We start from the raw sequence: 12886 nt of genomic DNA, 5'->3' as shown, positions 1-12886 counted from the left end.
TTAGTTTGCAAGTTTAAAGTACAAATTTTGTTACCTTGATTGGTCACTATTGTCTTATTTGGTTTCAAATTATTTCTTTTCAGTTCTGGTACCTACAAATGTTTCCCTGGTACTTTAGTAGGTTTGGATTTTGGATTACGTTTGTGCTGCTTGTTCCTTTGCCTATGTTTCCTTTTATTTCTACTTGACCATAGAATTCCCAATTTTTTTACGCTTTTTGTGCTGTTTTACGATTGGCCACAGACATGTGGTATCTGGCATGGGAGGTGTCTGCCGACTGAAGCATTACTGCATCTTTAGTCTCGCTTTACACTTAATCAGTGTCGTAATTTTCCAGCGTTCATTGTTTATGTCTTGCCTTTCTTCGTTACTATTCGCAAAAATTTTGATCTTTGACTTTCTGTCAAAATTTTACTCGTCTTTTCTGTACCACCAGACTCAGTTGTATCCATCTGTGATTGTTCTGCAGTTTCAGATGGTGAATCCACAGATGCTTCCACTAGCTGTACCATCGACTGTGTTTCAAGACATGTCACCAGTCCACCACCCTTCACGTCACCCTGAAAGACATCTATTCCTTCACAGAAGAGCTTCTGTAAAGTTTGGAAGGTAGGAGACGAGGTACTGGCAGAAGGAAAGTTGTGAGGACGGGGCGTGATTCGTGTTTGGGTAGCTCAGTTGGTAGAGCACTTGCCAGCGAAAGGCAAAGGTCCCGAGTTCGAGTGTCGGTCCGGCACACAGTTTTAATCTGACAGGAAGTTTCATATCGGTGGTCAGTACAGTTTTTTATCTTTTTATAAGCACTTTCATACCAGTAGAACTTGGTACCAAGTTAATTTTTTTCTGTCACCTCTTCTATCAATCGCAGTTGTGGTTTGACTGGTTTCCTAAAACACTCTACTGCTTTAATACTAGGAACCAAATATGCATAATGAGATTTTATGTATGCAATGTTGTTGGAAATTGTTCGGTCCTTTAGAAGATCTTTAGCTGAAGTAATGTTCACTGCCTCCTCGCGCAATTTAAGAATAGTGGTCCTAATGTCTTCCAAATGCTCGCTGTAATATTCCACGGCTCTAGCCACGTTGCCCAGTGAGTAAGTATGGGTTCTGGTGGAAGTGGTACGTCGGGAAGTTCATCACAAAATAATTGGATTCTTGCAGGTGCTTTAGTACAAACCTTTTTGATGGTTGAAACTAGCTTATTTACACGTGGAAATTCGAGACGTATCGTCTCAGCTACGCGACTCATGGAGTGGGCAAGACATGTGATATGGAGCAAGGCTGGGTAAAACAGTTTCAGCAATTTAACAGCAGCAGTCATGTATGTGGCTGCATCAGTGTAGATTACAAGTACTTTATTTTCATCTAGACTGTTGGGGAAAAGTAATTTGAGGGCTTTATTAACAAAGTGAGCTATTGGTTCCTGGTTAGTCTTTTTTAGCCCCTTGCTCCAGATCAGATGAGGTACAGAGAGAGTTTCAGGATCTAACTTTCCAACAATCAAATTCCCCACATATCGACCTTGTCTGTCAGTTGTCTCATCGACAGAGATTCATATGTATGAATTGCCTATATCTTCCCTTATACTACACAAGGTATTTGTATCTAAACAGTTCTTTCTGAGAGTGAATTCTGGTGGCATGCTGCGGTGGCAGTATTTCTCTAGAAAACTTTTGAACAGGCTATTTGCAACTGCATTGAATGGTATGTTTGCTGCAACAATGGCTCGACACAGGTCAAGATGAAATTAATTTTCGTTTGTTGCTTTTGGTTTAGTTTCTAACGTCATTGGTTCAGTTACTAACGTCTATTTCAAGCTTAGTTTACTTTTTAAATTTGCCTGGTGTTTAAACCCTACAACACGCTGACTTAAATGCGACCTCTGTTCAGAAATCACCTAAAAACAAAAAGAAATGAGAAACACTTTGTGGAAGAATTTCTGTACGAGATCTACTTAGCAAAATTAACCTACATTAAGGGTTTAGAAACAATATGTTTGTATTTTCATGTGTCTGGTCCAAGTTAATTCGGGAAAAACGATGGCATCACTGTTCTCTGAGTGGGCGTAGCAGATAAAAGGTTAACATATTACTTACGTCTTTGTTGCACACGCCGCAGTGAGTAACTCTTCCGTCTGCAGAGAAATTCTTGTACTGACTGACGAATCAGAGATGATTTGGAGCTGGCTACTTTCGGCATGCTTGACTTTCGACAAATACACTGTCACTGTGAAATATTCACCACATTCAAGTAGTACCTGACCGACTGAATGAAGATAGTGCAGGTATTTTAAACAGACTGTTCCGACACGGCAGGAAGGCGCCGGAGGGAGATCACCAGGCTCCTCCGTGGCCTGCCGGACCATTTGACAGTTCACAGCGAGCTGCAAAGCTCTGCGGAGCAGGGCGGGCTGGAACAGCCTGGCGTATGCTGTCGTCGTCAGACTCACGATTGGCGTTCACGCTTGCAAACAAACCAGTTATCATTCAATTGCTGTTTTCTTGGTAGCCGGGAAGACCAGAAGAGTAGTTTTTGTCATACAAATTTTATTTGACTGGATTTTTAAAAATTAGGTACAGTCAGGTTCTAACAAAAAATTAGGTACCTTCAGGATTTTTAAAAATGAGGTACAATTAGCTTCTAACATGAAATTTGATATTTGCCGTACTATAAAATTACAATTTTCGATAAAATGTTTGCGTAATTGTTAGCTGGGAAAACCACGAGAGAATAAAAAAAATTATTTAATTAGATTTTTAAAATTTAGGTACAATCAGGTACCAACCTGAAATTAGGTAGTTTTATGTGCTATTAAACTAGTTTTCGATCATAAATTGGCGTTTTTGTGTCTGTACAGTTTGCTTTTGTTCTACAATATTGTAGAACAAAAGCAAACTGGTTATTTTCATTTATTATAATGTTGTTCTACCAAAAACCGACGGAAGATTCTGTTAATTTTTATTGCTTTTATGTAATGAGGAACAAAATATGTTTTTACGTAAAATCCGAGATCTAATCATTAGGAGTGGTATATGTTTTCTAACTTCTACTTGCAGAACTTATTCCATTTGGAATGGGAAAAAAATTGCCAAGACCTCGTTTCGAGCTACACGAACGTTTATGTAATTCTGCAGTTTGAGTTTTATTGCTTCATTTAGAGCTGCCAGGGACATTCTAAAAACACAGACATTTGTTATGTTGCCATCAATTGGACTAATGATAAACTGTGGGACAGAGCCTGCTGCAAATGTTAACTCAAAACTCCCAGGACAATCATGGGCTTTAACTCATCTTTGCATAGGTCCATCTCCACTGTCACCATTCACAGATCACCAAATTCAAATGGCTCTGAGCACTATGCGACTTAACTTCTGAGGTCATCAGTCGCCTAGAACTTAGAACTAATTAAACCTAACTAACCTAAGGACATCACACACATTCATGCCCGAGGCAGGATTCGAACCTGCGACCGTAGCAGTCGCTCGGCTCCAGACTGTAGCGCCTAGAACCGCACGGCCACTCCGGCCGGCCACCAAATTCACAAGCACACTTTTATACCAATGTGTTTTAGTGGGAGTGATAGGGCTGGACTGCTCTGTGAGTGAACATATGATCCACATTTCATTTAGCAACGAAATAAAATATCAGTTTATGAAAACTTGACTAAAATATCTTTAAATCGATCATCTGGGTAGCCAAAAGAGCAAATATTTAATAACAAGATAACATTTCCTTGATCGAAGGCAAATGCAAGGGCCTGTGAAAGAAACTAAAATTCAGGGTGTTTGAGGAAATCCCAAAGAATAAAGGCAATAAAAGATCAAGCCATTAAAAGTAGTGAATAAATTTATGTTACTAAACTCAGTGTAAATAAGAGCAGATAGCAAAATAACATTACACTGCACAAAATATCCAATACATATGAACTAAAGCTTTAGTTAATGGAACCCCAGGACCTGCTGGATTTCACACTGCCAGGTAATTACTGTTACCGCTGTGGCTGATATATGTTGAAAATTCTATTCTCCAAATGCATACACAAGCAAGACAGACACAATATGTTTCACTGAGCAGCCAATACATAAACATATTCAAATAAATTGGGAATATTTTATTCATTGTTTTGTGTGAAAACGTTATTATTAGTTGAACTGATGGCACATTTAAATATGTTTTTACCTTGTTACATCAGCTTCGTCACATATTTTTCATTAACTGTTTATACGTTTTAGCTAATGTTATGTAGCTTTTAACTGTTACTGTTTCCATTTTACTCTTGAATTTTCGACATTAGTGCCATTTTCAAGCACAAAATTTTTACATGAAGTGCGATGTTGGGCAGAGTTTACAGTGTATAAAGTGAAAGCTAAAAGCAACATGATGCTTAAAACATTTATCCAAACGATGGACCCATATTACAAGAAGGTATTTGTTTATAACCTTCACACTTAGTAGACGCATTTAGGAGTGATACTAAAGTGCGCGTCATTTATGTTGGCGGCCGAGTTTAGGTTCGTTCTGCGCATCTGACATCACAAAACACAGTCAGCCAATGAACAGAGAACGACGTTGCCACATCTCGACTGTAGTGCAGAGCATGGACACGAGTGTCTTTAGTTTTAGAAACGTTCAGTCATAAATAAAGTAATAGAACAAAAGCAATGTCCTGATAGCAGAGTTTCTTTTATAGAAAGTTTGGAAAAAGCATTCTTTATACCAATTGCTTCATATACTATTAATTAATTAAACCAAACAAGCAATAAGACTCCTAATTCAGGCGATAGCAAGGAAAGGTGTTTGTATCACTCTCACGAACCGCTTTTTCGCAATAAAGAACAGCGGTAATTGTTTATTTCCTATTGTACTTCGACGAAGCATGAGTAATTCATAGTCATACCAACAGTGTTTGTCAGTATTTTGCGTAACGTGTTATAGTCCTCATGGCGTTGTGCTGTCATACGAAGTGCGTTAGCGTAACGGTTAAGGTGTTGAGCTACTACGTGAAAGGTTATGAGTTCAAACCTTGTGCAATGCTTAATATTTTCATTATTTAAAAACAATATCGAAGTGCCTTACTTTACGAATTATATTCGTTTGAATGCAGTTTTTAGAAATTTCTAGTGCTTTGTCTCTTCATTAACCCTTTCGCTGCTACAGACACGTGCGCGCCGCATTCCGCGCTGTGCGCGATTTTGTCATCACTGCACTGCTCGCCTGTGCAGACACATGGTGTTCCCACTGCTTTGACACACTTATCATTCGATTTCATAAAAACTATTTGGCCCAAAAATATGATTTTTACACGTCTTCTTGACTGATACCTTCCCCCCAAAAATGAGTTAATTTTGTTTCGATGTTCAACGCAGTTATTATGCAGCATTAAATATATTAAACCATTGCACGAAATTTTGAAGAGTTTGCGGAGGTAGAAGTCCATAGCGTATACTTTCCGTATGGTCGATTTTAGTTGCCACAATGTTGAGAATGAAATGTGGACAAGATACCTAAATTTCATATAAAATTTACCGTATAACGATATCTCATTTAATTTAAGTACGACATAGGTGTCGTATGTAATATTGAGAAATATTCCGTCTTTCGCGACTGTAATAAAAGTATTATTTACACCGGGCGCGTTTAGCTTTATTTTAAAGCACTTCAATCAAGGAAAGGTATGGCACATACACAATGGTACTCATGTTCTCTTTCTTGTTTTTGTTCCACAGTAGCAGTTTTACCAATGGTACTGAAATATATTCCTCTTCTGCAACTGTAATAAGGGGCTTATTTAGATCAGACGCATTTCTCTCTTTTGAAGCATCTTCAGTGGACAGTATTTTGTCTCCTCCATTGCCAAGTCACCTTTCGTAGTTTTGTGCTGCGGTAACACAATATTCAACGTTTGTGTTGGCAGATCAGTGTTTTAGCAAATAAATGATGTTTGTGTTATGTCCTAGCCAGTAATGCCACCCGAGCCCGCTGCCAAAAGGTTGGCAGCATCAAAGTCCGGACGCCGTCCGCATAAGCAGCGCCAGCGATACAGGAAATCGCCGCAAGTCTGCGCGCGCCACCGCTGGCTTCTGGCTTCTTAAGCGCTGGAGTCGCGAGCGCTAGGACAGTTCTGTATTCGCCGCTCAGTTGTATACTCGCCACCGAATTGTGTACTTGCTAGTCAGTTGTGTGTTCATCGCAGCAGAGTCGTTGTTTGTCGTCAGCCGACGCTGACCTAGCAGCTCCGACTCGAACTAGACAGATTTCTGTACACACGGAGTTCACTACTGTTTCTGTATCTTCGTTAATAAAGATAAGTACCGACTTTTATTTAATCAGTGTTTGGGTTTTCATCTTTCTGTTCACTGTTCCAGCGGACCGGTCGGCCCGCTATTAAAAGTGTGGCGGTGACTTCGTAAGCCGTTTCTACAGCAGCCCGCATCTCGTGGTCGTGCGGTAGCGTTCTCGCTTCCCACGCCCGGGTTCCCGGGTTCGATTCCCGGCGGGGTCAGGGATTTTCTCTGCCTCGTGATGGCTGGATGTTGTGTGCTGACCTTATGTTAGTTAGGTTTAATTAGTTCTAAGTTCTAGGCGACTGATGACCTCAGCAGTTGAGTCGCATAGTGCTCAGAGCCAGTTTTTTTACAGCAAATTGCTTGTCGTTACGATCACCGCCACAAAAGTTTTTGTGTGCCACACACAAAAATTATATTTGACATAGCTCAGAGCACTTCACTGATAGACGGTATATTCAAGTCCTAATGTTTTTGTAAGTCCACAGTTTTGTTTAATGTATTTTGTCTACTTCCTTTTGATTGATTGAAGTGCTTTAAAATAAAGCCAAACGTGCTCAGTGTAAATAAAACTTTTGTTACAGTCGCGAAAGACGGAATATTTCTCAATATTACATACGACACCTATGTGGTACTTAAATGAGCTATTGTTATACAGTAAATTTTATATGAAATTTAGGTATCTTGTCCACATTTCATTCTCAACATTGTGGCAACTAAAATCGACCATACGGAAAGTATACTCTATGGACTTTTACCTCTGCAAACTCTTCAAAATTTCGTGCATTGGTTTACTGTATTTAATGCTGCATAATAACTGTGTTGAAGATCTAAACAAAATTAAGTCATTTATGGGGGAAGGTATCACTCAAGAAGATGTGTAAAAATCTAATTTTTGGGCCAAATAGTTTTTGTGAAATCGATTGATAAGAGTGTCAAAGCAGTCGGAACACGATGTGTCTGCACAGGCGAGCAGTGCAGTGACAAAATCGCGCACAGCGCGGAATGCAGGGAGCTCGTCTTTGTAGCAGCGAAAGGGTTAATGCGGCCGTGGTGGCTTTACTTCATGAACTGCGCGCTCCCCCCTAAACGTAAGCTTCCGAACTACGCTATACTATGGCGCTGCTTCTATTGGCGCGTGCGTCGTGTGCAACTGGCAACGCAGCAATCTCCCGCGTCTGGGCGTGCATGCGCGAGCCGCCAAGATAAAAGAATTGAACTATAGCGGACTTTGCATTATATAACACCTGAACTGAGATAACTAATTGTCATTAGGCCATACAAAGTGCAGTAACCTCATTAATAGCAGTCTGCTAGCACATATAGGACGCAGACACATCTGCATTGTACAGATCTTTCTCACAAGAAGAAACACATTTGCACTTTATTAACAGTGGTTGTTGAGCTGTATTTCACTACAACATTCTATCCTGCATTAATGCAAATAACTGACACTGCGTTTATTAAGAGCCTCTTATCAAAGAGTTTGCAAGTGAGTTTCACAAACATGTAGTGGCCTGCCTAAAGCTCTTGTGGAACTTTTCAGCCCCCTGGGGCTCAGTGTGGCATTGAAAGAAGTCCTTCTGCAATTGTTGAAATGTTTCTAGTCTATTACACATACATACGAATGTATTTGTGTGTAGTAAAAATACAGCACGTCAATTGATTAAAGAACGAGGAAGCGGTTGTGGTGTGGATCGGCTAAATTTTTCAGCTGTTTCAACATTAAATATGTCACTTTTTTAATATAGTGGAAGTCAACGATCATGTGTTGTGACATCAGAGGGGTGGGGGATGGTGCTGGTCATTAAAACTGCGTAAATCGCTTTTAAATACATTGCAAGTGATCTCAGAAAGTTGGCCAGGCCGCATCAGGGAAAACTTACTCATAGACTTACGAGACAAAAGTGGGCAAGGTAACTGTGACATCAGGAAAAATCTAATTTTAAGTTTAAAACGTGTGAAATTTGGCTGTGTCATCTATGGAATGTAAAGCAGCTCCCATGACCATGACTTTGCAGAAGGTGGAGAAATATAGGAAAAGAGACACGAAGCATAACCACAGTCCAAAACATAGAACTACTACAGTATAGGGAACAACAGGTACAGATACAAAAACTGGAAAGAAATAATTTACAATAAAAAAGACGATAGTGGCCAAAATAACAAAATTTCTACTTTAAACATGTAACTTATCCACTTATTTAATTCTTGTTGACTTATACTAATAACATACTTTTGAAAGATGTAGTAACGTGTAAGTAGGGCCCATAACCTGACAATATATTTTGGCACACTCTTAGTAACACCAATGGCCTTTCAATAGCGGGTGGGGAGGGGGGAGGGAGAGACTTTTATGACCACGAATGTTTTTTTGAAATACAAATTCCATATTTTTAAAGAGATATTGATGTGTAAGTAGTATCCTGAACCTGATAATATTGAATACTAGTAAACCTAACAATTATTACAACTGCTAAATTTATATGGAAATAGGATATATAGCCTAAATTCCTCTGCCCCCTTTCTTTGTATGTCGCCTCCTTCCTATCCTATCTGACCATGTGCTATCGCCCCTCGCTGTCCATCTCCTCTCCTCTCTGACCTTAAGTCTTGTTTACTTAACTGCAGACGAAATCTTAATTTGGAACTGAATTCTCTTAAAATGAATGGATAAATCCGTCGGGATCGTTGGTATATAGGGCATGAGAGACATCTTTCTAGCTGTTGGATTGTTTGAATATTTCGATTCTACCATCCATACATATGACCGTATTTGTGTGTATAGTAAAAATATAGCACATCAACTGCTTAAAGAACGATGAAGAGTTGTGGTGTGGATCTTTGTAGTGGTTAAATTTTTCAGGTGTTCAAACATTAAATATGCCACATTTTAAATGGTGTGCAAGTCCGACGTCTTGGGTTGTGTAGAATTACAAAATCTCTGACAATTCAGATTCTGTAGTAATATTCTAATCATAACCTAATAAGCCATAAATAAAACTTCCTTGTTGTCTGTAAAACGAACGGCAAAGAAGAAAACAAAGCAACACATTGCTGCATACAATGGGAAAGAATATATTCAGGAGCAACAATTCGTCTAATGTAATATATGGAGGTGGTTTCGTTAGCTTTAACAAATGTTGCGAAGTGCATTATGCAGTACACAGTTGTATCAGTATATTTCCTTAGAGACGATCGATTTCGGGCTGTGATCAGAAAATCATCAGGTCCATTGTATCAATGGAGAATAGAAACACTTATAACTAATTGTGTAACGTTAAAGTACGCATCTGCTACGGAAAAAGACATTAAATACATCACATCTTACTGTACTGTAAAAAAGAAATTACAAAAATATCTCACCTATGCATCAACGTAATTAGAACAACGATTATGAGATGTATATCGTTCCATCACTAATGGTAGTCATATATATGTAAAATGTGGCCCATGTAACTACATAGACGTTTGTGTGTTAGATTATGGTACACTAAAAAGAGTAGGTCAAAGCCCAATGGAGCTTTTAAAACATACCAAAGTTGTACCAACAACTGATCAGATCGATTGTCGACACAATCTAGATTCCCACATTACACATAATTACAAACGTTCAATGCATCCATTATGTTACAACATTAATTATTCAATTACAGACCTTTTGCATTTTGTGGTAACTGTATAACATTAATGGAAACACTGGCAGACACACTTCAGTCTAACCAACACTGAAAGTAATACAGATAATAATCATACAGGTGACATATGACACGCAATGTCGACTAAAAATTCAAGTGTTTGTTTCAATTATTTTAATTTTTTGTTCTTTATTTACTTTTTACCCACATGCCAACATATCCACATATGAGAGATAGTTCAGTAATCGTTATTATTGAATATAAACATTAGATGTACAATTCTAGAAACTTGTCTGTTTAGCTAAGTGCCAGCCTGTATTCATATATTACATTACTGAAAAAGATGTCTGTGTGCTACCATACTGAATTTATACAGAGCATATAAAAGTTGTCTCATTTTACACTAGTCCTCCAGAGTGCCTACGCGTGTTAGCATTCTATGTAACACCAATAATTTCCCTGATACTTCATAGCTGGATTTATAATCTACTTGGTGATCAAAAAGTCAGTATAAATTTGAAAACTGAATAAATCACGGAATAATGTAGATAGAGATGAACAAATTGACACACATGCTTGGAATGACATGGGGTTTTATTAGAACAAAAAAAAAAAAAATAAAAAATACAAAAGTTCACAAATTGTCCAACAGATGGCGCTTCATCTGATCAGAATAGCAATAATTAGCATAACAAAGAAAGACAAAGCAAAGATGATGTTCTTTACAGGAAACGCTCAATATGTCCACCATCATTCCTTAACAATAGCTGTAGTCGAGGAATAATGTTGTGAACAGCACTGTAAAGCATGTCCAGAGCTATGGTGAGGCATTGGCGTCGGATATTGTCTTTCAGCATCCCTAGAGATGTCGGTTGATCACAATATACTTGCGACTTCAGGTAACCCCAAAGCCAACAATCGCACGGACTGAGGTCTGGGGACCAGGGATGCCAAGCATGACAAAAGTGGCGGCTGAGCACACGATCATCACCAAACGACGCGCGCAAGAGATCTTTCACGCTTCTAGCAATATGGGGTAGAGCGCCATCCTGCATGAACATCGTACGTTCCAGCAGGTGTTTATCAGCCAGGCTGGGGATGATGCGATTCTGTAACATATCGGTGTACCTCTCACCCGTCACGGTAGCAGTCACTGATGTTCTGCTGTCCAGCGCCATCTGTCGGACATTTTGTGAACTTTGTTTTTTTTTTTGATTCTAATAAAATTCCATGTCATTCCAAGCATGTGTGTCAATTTTTCCTCTTTATCTACATTATTTCGTAGTTTATTAAGTTTTAAAATTTATACTGACTTTTTGATCACCTGGTACATACTGTCTTAGCTAATCCAGCTCTATTATATGGCAATGCCTAATTTGTTCCTGCAGCATTAATCAGAATACTAGAAGTTGCTGTGAATCACATGTCGTTTAACATGCATCTAAGGTCATCCAATTTCTTAAGGTTACATTAGAGTGCCTACTAAGTAATGACACGTCATTATAGATAAAGTCGATATAAGCAGAAAAGAAAGAAATTTTCTGTGGGAGCTATTAGGCATACCAGTATGTTACCGCAGATTTTAGAATGTAGATATCTATCATTATTGGTTACTTCTGTCAAGTTCATAATTCTGTTACGCTGACTGACTGATCCGATACCATCAACACTTACATAACTTATCACAAAGAACAATTAAAAAGACTGTAACACTGCCACACTCATAAAATAACCAAAGTATACTAGGTTTCAATAACTCAAGCCACCACATACATTTCCTTTGAAATGACTTAAATTCTTCAGATATAAGCTTCTCCATCATTGCCAGATCTCATCTTATGGATGTGTTATCTGTATTTCATAATTGTGTGTACACAGAGTTAAAACGCAGTGGCATAGCTGAAGGTTCATTATCATTAGGTATGTACTCTCTATAGTATTAGAGTACTATATTGCCTTATACATGGTGATTATAATTAAAGTTAAACTTTCAAAAAAACTGAAGAAATAACACCACCGGTTAGAATGACGTCAAATTGCAACGGAATATTATCGGAAAAGGTGGAAAATGTATGGCAGAGGAAAAAAATTGTGAAAATTGATCAATAGATGGCGCTGTATGTGGCAGAATACAGAAATGAAAACATTTGTCATGCACACGACCCATTGAAGTTGATATAAACACACCAGGTACACGGCTTTTCCTCCTTTCGCGTCTGCGACGTTCACCATGACTGTCTCAATGCAGGATCGCGTTCTGCTTGTAAAGCTGCATTACTAGAATGATGACTGTGCACACGTCTATCTGCAGAAGTTCCGGACATTAAAGGATTTGCAAAACGGTGTTGGTCCGATGACTGCTGTGGGTCTGAAAAAAATGACTCAGAAATTCGAAAAGACGGGTTCTTTTGGTGTGCAACCTGGTAGGAGGAGGAAACGATTCGACGTCAGTGGAAGCAGTGGGCACAGTAATGCAGGAGGAGACGAGTGGTGTTGTGCAAACGTGTAGTGCACGGAGAATTGCCAAAACATTGGACATACCAGTGAGCATGGTGAGTAAAATCCCACGAAACATCGTTCTTTGCTATCCATTCAAAATTACCCATGTGCACGACTTGCGTCCTGTTGACCGGGCAGCAAGTGAGACCTTTGCTTTATAATTTGTAGCTCGCATGGCAGTGGACAATGATTGGCCGTGGAAGATTTTGTGGACAGACGAAGTCCACTTCCATCCGACAGGATGTCAATACACAGAATTATCGATTATGGGAAACGGAAAATCCACTCTCAAATCAACCAGTACCACTTCATCCTGAAAAAGTAACTGTGTGGTACGGGTTTACGACATCATTGATTATAGGACCATATTTTTTGAAGACAGTTGCTTCCGGTCCTGTTACCTGTACGTTCACTGGTAAGCACTATAAGCGTCTTTTGCGCAACCACATCATTCCAGCTCTCC

The sequence above is a fragment of the Schistocerca serialis genome, chromosome 4 (genome assembly GCF_023864345.2).
Source record: "Schistocerca serialis cubense isolate TAMUIC-IGC-003099 chromosome 4, iqSchSeri2.2, whole genome shotgun sequence".
Lineage (NCBI taxonomy): Eukaryota > Metazoa > Arthropoda > Insecta > Orthoptera > Acrididae > Schistocerca > Schistocerca serialis.
The sequence above is the reverse complement of the archived record's forward strand: the minus strand, read 5'-3'. Positions refer to the sequence as shown.